The sequence below is a fragment of the Rhineura floridana genome, chromosome 3 (genome assembly GCF_030035675.1).
Source record: "Rhineura floridana isolate rRhiFlo1 chromosome 3, rRhiFlo1.hap2, whole genome shotgun sequence".
Classification (NCBI taxonomy): domain Eukaryota; kingdom Metazoa; phylum Chordata; class Lepidosauria; order Squamata; family Rhineuridae; genus Rhineura; species Rhineura floridana.
Genome location: NC_084482.1, coordinates 36,485,768 through 36,498,151, shown reverse-complemented (window position 1 = coordinate 36,498,151; position 12,384 = coordinate 36,485,768).

Genomic DNA, 12,384 nt, shown 5'->3' with positions numbered 1-12,384 from the left:
ATTTATTCAGGTATTTTTATTCCATCCCTTTACATGAGATAAGTTTCCAGGATTGCTAGCATGATTTTAAAAAACAATCCATGAAAACAGATGGGGAATTTCAGCCGGGGGGGGGCAAATGGGGCTGTCCAGACCTTTCTGTCTGGCCCTTGGAACTCTTCCTGCCCTGCTTTGCCACTCCTTGACTTTTTTTGCCTGTCAGAAATGAGTCTTTGAACTCCTAATTCTAATTGTTTTCTTGGGTTGAGGACACAGAGCAATGTGCAAACAACGTAGCAAGGTAACATTCACTCCCATTGTTCTGCCCACTTTTATCTCTTGCCCCGTTCACCACTGGCATGTGGCCCCCAGAAGGGAATGTGGCCCTTGGGCTGTAAAGGATTCCCCACCTCTGCATTAGAGCATTTTTAAAATAATTACTCAAATAGAATAAGAGCCTATCAACAATAAACGAATTGAACAAGCCAGTGAGTCAAATCAAATGCGGACAAAAAACTGAGCAAAGAGGACGCACATAATACTTAACATATGAACTAGGGATGGGGGACCTGTGGGTCTGTAAATGCTGTTAGGCTCCAGTTCCAAGCAGCGAGACCAATAATTAGGAATAGCGGGAGTTGTAACCCAGTAGCATCTGGATTTCCATCTCTGGTAGAAACCAACAGGCAAATGACGATGCTGGGTTTTCAGCCGGACAGGAATACCAGGACCAGGGGAAGGGCTGTTGCCTTCATGATGTCCCTGTTAGGACCTTTGCAGAGGATTCGGGTTGGCCACTGTGGGAAACAGGATGCTATACTAGATGGAACTCTGGTCTGATGCAGCAGAGTGGTGATGGTGATGACAGTCCATCTAGCTCAATGCTGTCTGTTCTGATTGGCAGTAGCTCCCAAAGATCTGAAATAAGAGTTTCTCCCCCAGTCCTGCTACATGAAATGGAGAAGGCAGAGGATGAAGCTGGGCCTTCTGTACGCAAAGTTGAAGGGAAGCCCACACACTTAAAAAAAGTATATAAAGGTATGAGTCCTTTTCTCCCCAGGTATTTGGGAATTGAATCCTGGGCATTACATAGCCAATGTGAGAATCATGTCCCTAGCCTAGACCAAGAAACCCGACCATCAGTAAGTATAAAATCTCTCTCTCTGTCAGCTCTACACTGCATCAGCAGTGCCGGTGGGGGCTGGAAATTCCTGGGTGGTTGGCAGGGAAGCAAAGTCCTTAGCCGGCAGTCTGGCCATAAATCTGCCAGGTCTAGGAGGAGGGGAGCTGATAAGGGCCAGGCTTGTCCGAAGCGTACTTGCTGAGTCAGGAGTCCAGAAGCGAGGTCAGTAGAGGTCCGGGATCAAGTGCCAAGGGGTCAGTCCAAAAGAGGTTGCAAGGAAACTAGGAACACACAAGCCACGCCTGACATTGCAGTCAGCAACAAGCTGCAGCCAAGGTGTGCCTTATAAAGAGCAGGTTGGACAGCAGGTGTGAGCCCTCAGCGTTTGGGCCTTAAGGAGACAGGCCTGCCTCTCTTCTGCCTGACCTTCTGCTGTCTACGTTCTGCAGGTGAGGGGGGAGTATCTTGTTCACTGTCTGCGTCTGGCTGCAGGGCCTCTGCTGTCCCTGGGGTGCTCTGCAGCTGAGGGGGAGAAGGAGCTGGATTCTCAGGAGTTTCCTTTGTGTCTCCTCCTGAGTCTGCTGCACCTGGGTCTGCTGCTGTTACTCCTGAGTCGTCCTGATCGGAGGAGTCCTCTGAAGGGGGCCATGACACTCTCTCTCTCTCTCTCTCTCTCTCTCTCTCTCTCTCACACACACACACACACACACACACACACACACACACACACACACACACACACACACACACACACACACACACACACACACACACACACATCAGCCTCCCCCTGCCATACTGGAAGGAGCTTCTGAACCCTTTTTCTCAATTTTTTCCAGCAGGTACTACTCAGAAGTTAAATGTGCCCATTATGCGCATGCATGTACACTCCTGTGCATGCTTAAAATGGTATGATCAGACCCTTCATCTCTTATAATGAATGCTGCCGTGATAGTATTTTCATATGCAGGACAAAAATGGGAGGATCATTTACCATAGATGGGAATGAGGACAAACATGGCTATAAAAAATCCAGAAAAACTCAGGTGTCTTCTTTCTAGAAAGGTAATGTTGGTGCCTGGAATCTTTCTCTCTCTCCCCACTACCATTGCTCCTAGGCACAATATCTTGGAAATATCTCCAGCACAATCTCCACTGAATGCAACAGAGCTCCGGCACGATTACCATTCAAAGGCACAGGGAGCCTCTTGCATTCCTATGGCAAATTTTCAAATGTCTCTCTCTTCTCAGACATTACGGCATTCACCACCCAGGCACACATTTTGCTATGTTGTATATAAGGTGGCCCCTCTTTAACCTGTGGACAGCGCTTTTCAGAAGAGTCCAGAATGTTTTGCATAGATTACTTCAGCAATCCTTAGTATCATGATGTGCCATAATCAGGAGGTGTTTGAGAAACTTTAGCCCAACTAGCAAGTTCTTATCTGAGGTGAAATTTAAAGCAGAAGGCCCCACAGTGGTTTTAGAGCCACTCCTCTGCAGCAGATTTCCATAGACAACAAAACACCCTCAGTTATGGCAGTGGTGCCTGCCTCTCTGGTGATCAAATGAAGATGCTGAGTTTTACACTGGATGACAACCTGTAAAAGAGTCCAGATCTGTCCATCATGGAGAGGACACAGTCACTTTGCTCCTTATCTAAGCCAACCCACTGTGTTAAGTAAGGTTTCAATAAGCATTATGGTCAATTTGTAATGGAGAGCATCTGCTCTTGATTTCATTGTCATTGAAGCCACAGGGAGTAAACAAGATACTTGTATCACATTTGAGTATGTCAAGGTCTAGATCTCTGGCTAATAGTGTTTCTTCCATCTTCCTGCATGCTGATAGAGCTGTACTATGAGGAAAAGCATCCCAGCCTGTTTTCATTGTTAAGACTCAGTTCTTGGGGCATGTGGGCCAGAGACCATATAAGCATTTGCAGAGAGCAACATCCCTGAGTAACCACAGCTACCCAAGGAAAACTGGGATTAAAAGGAAAGCCTCACATATTCAAAGGATGAGTCTTTAATTTGTGCCATGGCATCTTACACTGTAGAAATCTAGGTAGGAAAGAATGTCAGGCATCCATGAAATGGGACTTACATCTCTTCATTTTACGGGTATGGACATGGAGTTTTTGCTGTCATATTATTGCTGATTTAAAAGCATCCTGTTGGATGGAAACAAGCTTGTGATCCAATCCATTGCAGAACAGGAGTAAGTCTCACTTTGTCCAATAGGGTTTCCTCCTAGGTAAGCATGCACAGGATTGCAGCCTTCAAATTATTGTACACATAATACTGTTTCACTCTGCATTGGCCCAGTTGCAAAACTAGGCACTGGAGCTTGTGTCCCAGAATGTTAGTGGCTTCTTCCAAATGAATGAAACTTTGAGGTATATCATTGCACAGATAGTTGGTTCTTTTGGCTGGTTTACCATAATTATATATTGCTTCCCAATAGTAGAGGTGTGCCAAAGCAATTTTACAATAATAAAAAAGAAAATATCCCCTTATCCTTTTCCCAGCACTGTTCAAGCTTATTTTAACATTTTACACAAAAACACGCATGTACACCCCTCGTAGCTGAGACCCTGGCCCTGTGAAGTGGTAGCTATGATTTAAATAGAGCAGACGATACCTATGGGAGAGGATGTTTAGAGTTAGTATTTGTGTTGCTACACTCCGCTGCTACCAGCCGCTATAATAAAATTGCTTGCATCAGAGGAAAGCTGACCACACATTTTAGCACTTTTCATAGCTCAAACTTAATCACGGCAGGAAGCTTTCCTGCTACTGGGGGAACATATTGCGTCACCAGAACATCTGACATGGGTATCTTGTGTCAATTACTTTGCTTAAGGTCATTAAAAATATTAGGGGTGTCCTCTTACAATATAAAGCCTTTGCACAGAGTGACAATTAGCATGGCCCATAGCAATGATAAATAATTGAGCAGGTGGATTAAAAAGAAATATTGCTCCTGTTCAGAACGTGGAAAGGGATTAACATCAGCAAGACTCAGCAGACAGACCAGTTGTTGAAGCAACACTATTTGTCAAGTTTCAACATGGGAAATAAAGATGGTATGTTCTAGCACTGTTGTTCTGTTCCCCCACTCCCTGTTGGAACTTTGGTTTGGATTCAGCTAAGTCCTACTCAGAATAGGCCCACTGAAATTAATATATCTAAATTATCATGTCTTGAGATAACCTCAAGACTTGATTACTGTAACACTTTTTATGTGGGGCTGCCCTTGAATCTGATCTGGAAGCTGCAACTAGTGCAGAATGCAGCAACCAGACTGCTTACGGGAACAGATTACTGGCAACAGGTTACTCTGCTGCTGGGCAAGCTGCACTGGCTGCCAATTTGCTACCAGGCCAGGTTCAAGGTACTTGTGTTAATTCACAAAACCCTCAACAACCTGAGCCCAAAATACCTTAAGGATTGCCTGACTCCCTATATTCCAACTCGATCACTGAGATCTTCTGAAGGGGCACTCCCTAGTGGTTCCTCACAACCCTGAGGTTTGGTTGGCCTCCACCAGGGACCGAACCTTTAGTGTGGCAGGCCTTGCCCTGTGGAACTTCCTAATAATAGAAGTTTGGCAGGAACCATCCCTTCTTTCTTTCAGCCGTCTTCTGAAAACTGAACTGGCCTTTGAACATGAATTTTCTTTTCCAACCAATGCAATATTTATGAATGCTTTTATTATTGTTTTTAACTATGTTTTTGTTGGTTTTAAATTCTATCATGTTTTTGTATTTTGTAATGCTGCCTTGATATACTTTTATGAAAAGTGCAGCTTTTCAACATATTAATAAATAAATAAATATTAACTTCAATGGGTCTACTCTTAGTAGGACTAGCATTGAATACCATCCTATGTTTAGTGTGGCAAGCTGCTTGGGGGCATTGTGAGACTAGGAACCACTGAAATCACCAAAACTGAGTCGGGAGACCCACAATCGTTTCCCCCTGCTCTCCAACCCCCATTGATGATGTTACGATAGAGCCATTCCTGCCCAAGGTGTGAATCTCATCACATTATTGTCTCTAACTTTTTTTTTTGGTCAAGCTCCAAAAACATCTAAAACATGTTTAACACACATGCTTGCAGGACGAACATGTGTATATGTGTGCATCATTAGAAACGACTCTGTCACAACATATTCAAAACTCTTAAGACGCTTTGTCTAAGTCTCCGCCTGGGGGCCATATGAAGTTCTTGGGAGGGGCATGTGAGTTTTTCCAAAAAGTTGTACAATATAAGTAAAACATTAACAATATTAAAAAATAAAAGTATGAAATGTTATGTTTGGAAGGTGAGAAGGCTGTACACAGTTTATTATGAGATCTTCATGTCATCAGTGGTGTGCAGCAGTTCAGCATTATTAGGGGAGCCAGGTTTGAAGGGGTATATGGGATTTTTATATTAGATGCTGGCTTGGGCTGATAGGTGTCCAACTTCATCTTCATTCAAGGCAGCATGCGCGAGATGAACCCTTTGTTTCATTTGACTTTAATCATCTCTACATCCCTCTGTGGAAGGTTTGGCTGAGTGGAAGTGATTGGCCCAAGGTTACCCGAGAGCTTGGAAGTAACTAGTTACAAGTAACGAATTACTTGTAATTCATTACTTTTTTGAGTAACGAGTGGGCAATTCCTTTACATTTTGATTGTAATAGAACTAGGAGTAATTTTACTACTTTTATGGAGTAACTGTAATGTTTCCAGAATTACTTTTGGGCATTACTTGGGGGGTAGAGAGCAGGGGAAGTCTTCTGCTCCTCTGATTTGTGGATGAAAATCATGTGCCTCAAACTGGGCTTCTGTGCAGTGCCTCTCTTTCCTCATGCTCTGTGGATGGGGAGGAGGTGATGAGGGAGGAGGCGGAGAGTGAGACGGGGTGGAGTGGAAAAAACAATTTTTTAAAAAAACAGTTAGTGGTGGTGAAGAATGGAGTGGAGGGGAAAAGGATCCGGAGGTCAAGAACATGGATAAAGGAGGAGAAGGAGGCAGCAGCAGAATGGAGATAAAGAACTGTGGAGGTGAAAGATGACGTGTGTATCAGTGTGTGAGTGAGAGTGTGTGAGTGTGTGTAAGAGAGAGAGAGAGAGAGAGAATACTGTGCTTGCACTTGGCACACACAGTGGCCTCCACCACCCTCTCTGGCTACTGTGCTGCATTTGCAGTATTTTAACTTTTTTGCATCTCAGGGGAAAATGTTTGCTTGGGTGAGTGTCCCTTAGTTGGTGGCAGGGCAGGGTCCAGGAGGTGGTTAAGTGAGAGAGATTATGCTTGCTGGCTGAGTGGGAGGGTTTGCACTTGGTTTGACGTGCTAAGGTCTGAGTAGTGGCCTCAGCCTCCCTCCCCACCACCCTTACCAGCGGAGAGACCACCATTACTATCTTATGAATAAAAATAATTATTCTACTATCTCTGTATGTGTTTGTTTATTTTTAATGTTGTTTTAAGCTACTTATATGGGCAGCAGCCAAGGCCAGCACCTTGTAGGCGGTTTTTTTAAGTAACTGAAATGTAATTGTAGTGATTACTTTGGTGGAAAAGTAAAGTAATCCATTACTTTCAGAGCAATTGCAATTGTAACAGTAATTACTACTTTTGGGGGCCATGTAACTGTAACTGTAATTTATTACTTTTTAAAAGTAATCTTCCAAGCTCTGGGTTACCCTTAAACTTCCTGGCCAAATAGGATTTGGACCCAAGTCTGCTTGGATGTGTCCCCAGCAGAATGCATTCTAGTGTGTCTTTTCATGTGTCTTTTGTTTCCAGGTCTTTGTGCCCTTGTAGTGTCTCTCCAATAATGTTTACTGTATTATAACTACAGCTGCTGCACTCGGACAGATCGCACACGCACACACGGTCTTAAGCAGATGCGAGGGAAAGTTAATACTAAATAAATGGTGAACAAAGTTTTACAGGTATTTTACGCATCTGTTCTGTAGGGCTACATTGCTGAGACTGGCTTTCCATGTTGGGTCAGTGCTTAATCCCCCAAATTGCTGTTTGGCTGAGCATGGTCAGCGCTCATTTGTTTGCTTGCAGTGGCAGGAAAACAACCAAATAATTCTGAGTGAGCTTGCAGGGGAGAAGATTCAGATTACATTGTCACCTATGCCTCTCACTTCTTGAAACATACATACACAGAAATGCCCTCCTTGGACTAGAAAATTCTTTCACAAAAGAATTGCTCTCAAAAGCCTACAGGAGATTTTAAGTATTGCTGGTCCAAAATGGGGATGTGCTGTGGAAACATTTCCTCCCATCACAAACTGAGCCCCCCCACACCTTTTCAGCCATTTTGCATACCCCTTGGCAAAACAGCATCTCAACAGGTGTAGAGCAAAGTGGGACCGTGTCCTCATTGCTGAGGCAACTGGGCAGACAGTTGGAAGCATGATTGGATGTGAACATGGGAACATAGGAAGCTGCCGTATCCTGAGTCAGACCATGGGCCCACCTAGCTCAGCACTGTCTGCACTGACTGGGGTTTCCAGCATGGAGCCCATATCCACACGCTGTTCTACTGTACTGCAACATTACTTTCATGGGCATTAGGGCATGATGCATCCCAATGTGAGGGAGTGATTGACCCAGTTGCTTTGGCTATAAGGATGCAAATTCCTTTTTCCCCACAAGTAATGGGCTGCTAACAGATATGGAAGGAACATGGACAAAAAAGTGGACGGTAGAAGATTTATGCACACAGATGCCTTAAATGGCAACGTTTGTAATGAAATTAGAAGCTCACAAAAGAATTGGCACAGAATTAATTAAAATAATCATTTCCATTTCTGAAAACGAGAGTGTCCCTGTAATTGCACCCACCATATCTACCATACATAACACATATACTAGAATGAGGGGAAAATTTGTTTTGAAACGGTCTGTTACAGTTGCATGTCTGCTGCATGCATGTGTGTGTGTGGCTCAGGCAGTAGAACAGAGGTGGAGAATCTTTCCTGGCTGGAGGAACAGATCTTCATTTCCCCAACTACCTGCAGGCAAAAGTTGACAGGTGCCATCCACCTGCCATTACCTAATGCTTCCTTGTGAAGCCCAGATATTCTGGACGTCGAAGCGAACCATGGGGCTTTGAAATGCAGAGGGACTCAAGGCAGGCTCCCATCTATCCATCAGCTGATGGGCAGATGGGAACACACCCTCATCCCCCCCTTGCACTTCTTAACATCTCTATGGTCTGAAGGAAAAGAGTGAAGGGGATTGAAAGTGGACTCCCATCAGCGCTCTAGTGGGAGCTGCAAGCTGGAGAAAAATTGGGAGCCCATAATTCTCACCTTATTTTTTCTGATCCTCAGAGTATGAGTTTCGCCACCATGTCTAATTATCATCTTCTAAATAATTGCTGTCCTTTAATGGTATCTCCAAATTTATCATGGACAGATCACTGCACCTTGCTTCATGGTTAGGGTTGTCAACAATCAAATATTTTATTTGTTGATTAAGTATTTTTGATTGGGATGTTTGTGTGTAATTTCTGCTTATTACCCCAACTTTCTGATCCATCAAGTCTCACAGCCTGACTCATCAGAATGGCCAACCCACACCCCTGACCCAGGAAAAAACATCAGGCTCTACCTCTTGACCCACCAGAAATCCACCAGTCTCTGGACCATCAAAGCCCACCTCTAACCCCACCTATCCATGAGATATTTTAAAAATCACAAGTTGATGGTAGAGCCAGCCCTGCTGAGAATCTCCATGGACGAACTTACAAGCTTCCACAGACTTTGCATGTGAAAGATCTCCTATAAACAATCAATAATGGAGCAGGGATGGAGAGAAGTTTGATTCAATTCACATTTTAATGCGACCCTCCCTAATTTGCCCTTTCTGAACCAATATGTGAACTGAAATGCAACTGCCCTTCAAAATTTGCACTTGTTTGAATTTTGTGGTGCAGTTCTCCAATAAAAAAGTCCCCAAATTGTGTATATTCAGAGGAAACATGCATACTAATGCATATATAAGTAAAAAAGCATACAATCATGCATTATGTTAGGGAAATGGTTTGCAAAAATAGGCATATTAGGCACAATTACATACAAAAGGGTGTATTTTAGAAGAAATGCACACTAAAATGCTGGTGAATTTTCATGAGCACTTTTTTTAAAAAAAATGCAAAGATGTAGAAATGTGACCTGAGAAAAATCAAAATTAACAGATTTGTCCATCCCTATAATTGAGAGGTGTCCCCCTCACACACTCACATACATAAACACCCAAAGCCAGCCATGAGCATTCAAATTCAGCTATGTTCCCTTTTCTGTCTCAAGCACTAACTTTGTGAATTGAATCAACAGCTTTCCTGGAAAACTGGCCTGTAATGACATGATTTCCTTGTGAACTCCATCCACCTGTCATGCTAAAGTTTGGGAAGCTGCCAGAACTGGCAGGAAATAATAGGCAGCAGGATACTGGTGTGTGTCAATGGCCCTGACCCTCCCATTCCTGAACATGAATAAGTTTGAAGCTTGCAAGGCGTCAGAGCCCATCAGCTCCTGGATTCACAGAAGCATATGGGTGGGATGCACAGCTATTAAAATAACATCAATCCTGCCAGGTTGCTGCAGAAACCTTCACAGTATGGGAAGCACAAGGGGGTTGCATTCTCTCCAGCTGTAACTCCCCACGCATCCCTTTGTTCTTCTGCTTGTGCAAGGTTGCAACCGGTTCTAAATGAAGAATGAAATACAATCCTACAGCAAGTCGCTGTTTGACACAATCTAAAATAAAAGTTCACCCGAGGGAAACATGAAAATGACTGGTCACACTTTCCATGCTTCAGAGGTCCCCTTTAGAAGGAAATGTGGTCAGCTGTGATGCTGAAAAATATAAAAGTGGAAATCGGTTTTCAGATTATTGGTCTGTTATTTAACAGCACTTATAGCTTGTGTTAAAGGTTGTCAACACGGGTGCTTATTTCAGGTAAGTTCAACTGAAGCACTCTTAACTAACTGTTCATCCTTGAAGCTATTTCACATTTGATGGGGCAGCAAATCCACTTGGGCCACTGACTGTACGATCGTCAGGGACTCAGAACCAGTCCCAGCTTCCTGCTGAGAGTACCGGTGCATGCATCTGCAAAGAATATGTCTCTCTCTTATTACATTACATGTTGACATGTATATGTGTTGTTAATGGGTAATATGTTTTTGTTGCAAAACTTTTTTCCTTTGTTCTTGTTGCATTCTTCTTGTTGCATTGTATTTTCACTGTATATTTTTTACTGGTTATTTCTTATGTAATTTTTTTTTGGTAATATGTTTTAATATGTTGTTCACCACTTTGGGGGCCTTTTGGCCAAAGTGGTATATAAATAAACTATAAAGTATATGTAGCATGTGAAACCCATCCATATTTAAATTGCCAAGTTTTCCTGCAATAAACACAGAGGTGGTGACCTGATCCTTGCTAGTCATCACTTCTATGGTTAAGGTGTTGGGGGACAGCAATTTGGGCGCATGTTTGACATCTATAACTGATGGTGCTATGCATAATTTTGTTATTTGATCCTAGGTTTGTTTTTTATACCCAAGTTTCAAAAATAATGTGTGAATCAGCTGTAACAGCATTTCTTAAAAGTCATATCTAAGGGTTAAACTGAATGTGACATCTATCACAGTGACCCCCTAAGCCAAACCACAACTTAGTGTGAGCAAACAAATGTGCAGGTTCCTGGAGAAAAGACTTTGGCCACTGTGCTCCACCCCCTGGTCCTGCTGTCACTGGACTACCTAGGGCAGCCTTTCCCAACTAGTGGGCCACCAGATGTTGTCAGACCACAATTCCCATCTTTCCTGACCATTGGCAATGCTGGCTGAGGCTGATGGGAGTCGTGGTCCAACACCATCTGATGGCCCACTAGTTGGGAAAGGCTGACCTAGGGCTAAGCCATGGTTTGGTTTAGGGTTCTGTCTGAACCCTACCTTGTGGCTTGTCTCACTCCAGACAAACCACAAGCTGTAACAAACGTTTGCTCTTCATTTACCACATGTGTGTGTCTGTGTACATTCCTTTATTTATTATTTAATTTAAATAGTTTGTATAATGCTCTTTGCACAAACCAAAGGGCGGTTTACAAAAAGCAGGTAGTTAAAAATTCATAGCAATAACACAGTCCTTAACAACACACAACAAGTATCTAAAAAACAATTACTAACAGCATCAACCAGGTCTCTCCTCCTCCAAAGGGCTCAGTGGCAGAGCATCTGCCTTGCCTGCAGAAGGTCCCAGGTTTAATCCCCGGCATCTCCAGGCAGGGCTGCGAGAGATTCCCTGCCTGAAACCCCAGGAAGCCACTGCCAGGCAGCGGAGACTGTACTGAGCTAGATGGACCAATAGTCTGACTCGCTATATGGCAGCTTTCCTACATTCATATGAAAACGCCTAATGAAAAAGATGTAGCTTAATGAGCCACCTAAAACTACAGAGAAATGGGCCAGTCACATGTCAGTAGGAAGGGAATTGCACACACAAGGAGGCACCACTGAAAAAAACCCTCCCCCACGCACCATGTTTTTAATTTTAAAAAAACAATACTTTATTGGTTTGCTGTTTTATTGTTTGCCGCCCTGGGCTCCTTTGGGAGGAAGTGAGGTACAGAAAATGCAATAGCAATAACATCTACATAGATGAGGCCTCACATTCAGTCCATAGCACCTTCAGTTAAACAGGGCTGGGGAATCTGTGGTCCTCTAGATGTTGCTGGACTACAGCTCCCATCATTCCTGACTAGAGTTGCCAGGCTCATGGTCTGAGACTGATCCTGTATCTTTAGGAGAAGAGAAAGTCAGCCAAGTGCAGGTGTTCTTGCAACCCTGTAATGGGAAAAACCACAAGGTGGAATTCTCCCTTCCCCCTGCACAGCTTTTAAAGATAAAGAAGACCTTTTGGTTGCCAGGCCCAGCCTGACCCTTGGCCATGGTGGCAGCAGCTAAGGGAAGTTGGAGTCCAACAACATCTAGAGTGCCATAGATTCCCCATCTCTGAGATAAAGGAAGTGTCTTATCCTGTGGCATTCACTTTGTTGCTTTGCATATGCAAATAATCAGAAATGATTGAGCATTATACTTTGAATTGTCTATAATGGGCTAATGAGGATCATTAGCTGCATTAGGATCAAGATGAATTTTTGATTCCTTATTGCACCTCTATAATTTATGGTTCCAGAGTTGAATTCGCCCCACTTCCCCCGTAACTACTGAGATTTTGGAGACTTGCAGTCAGTTA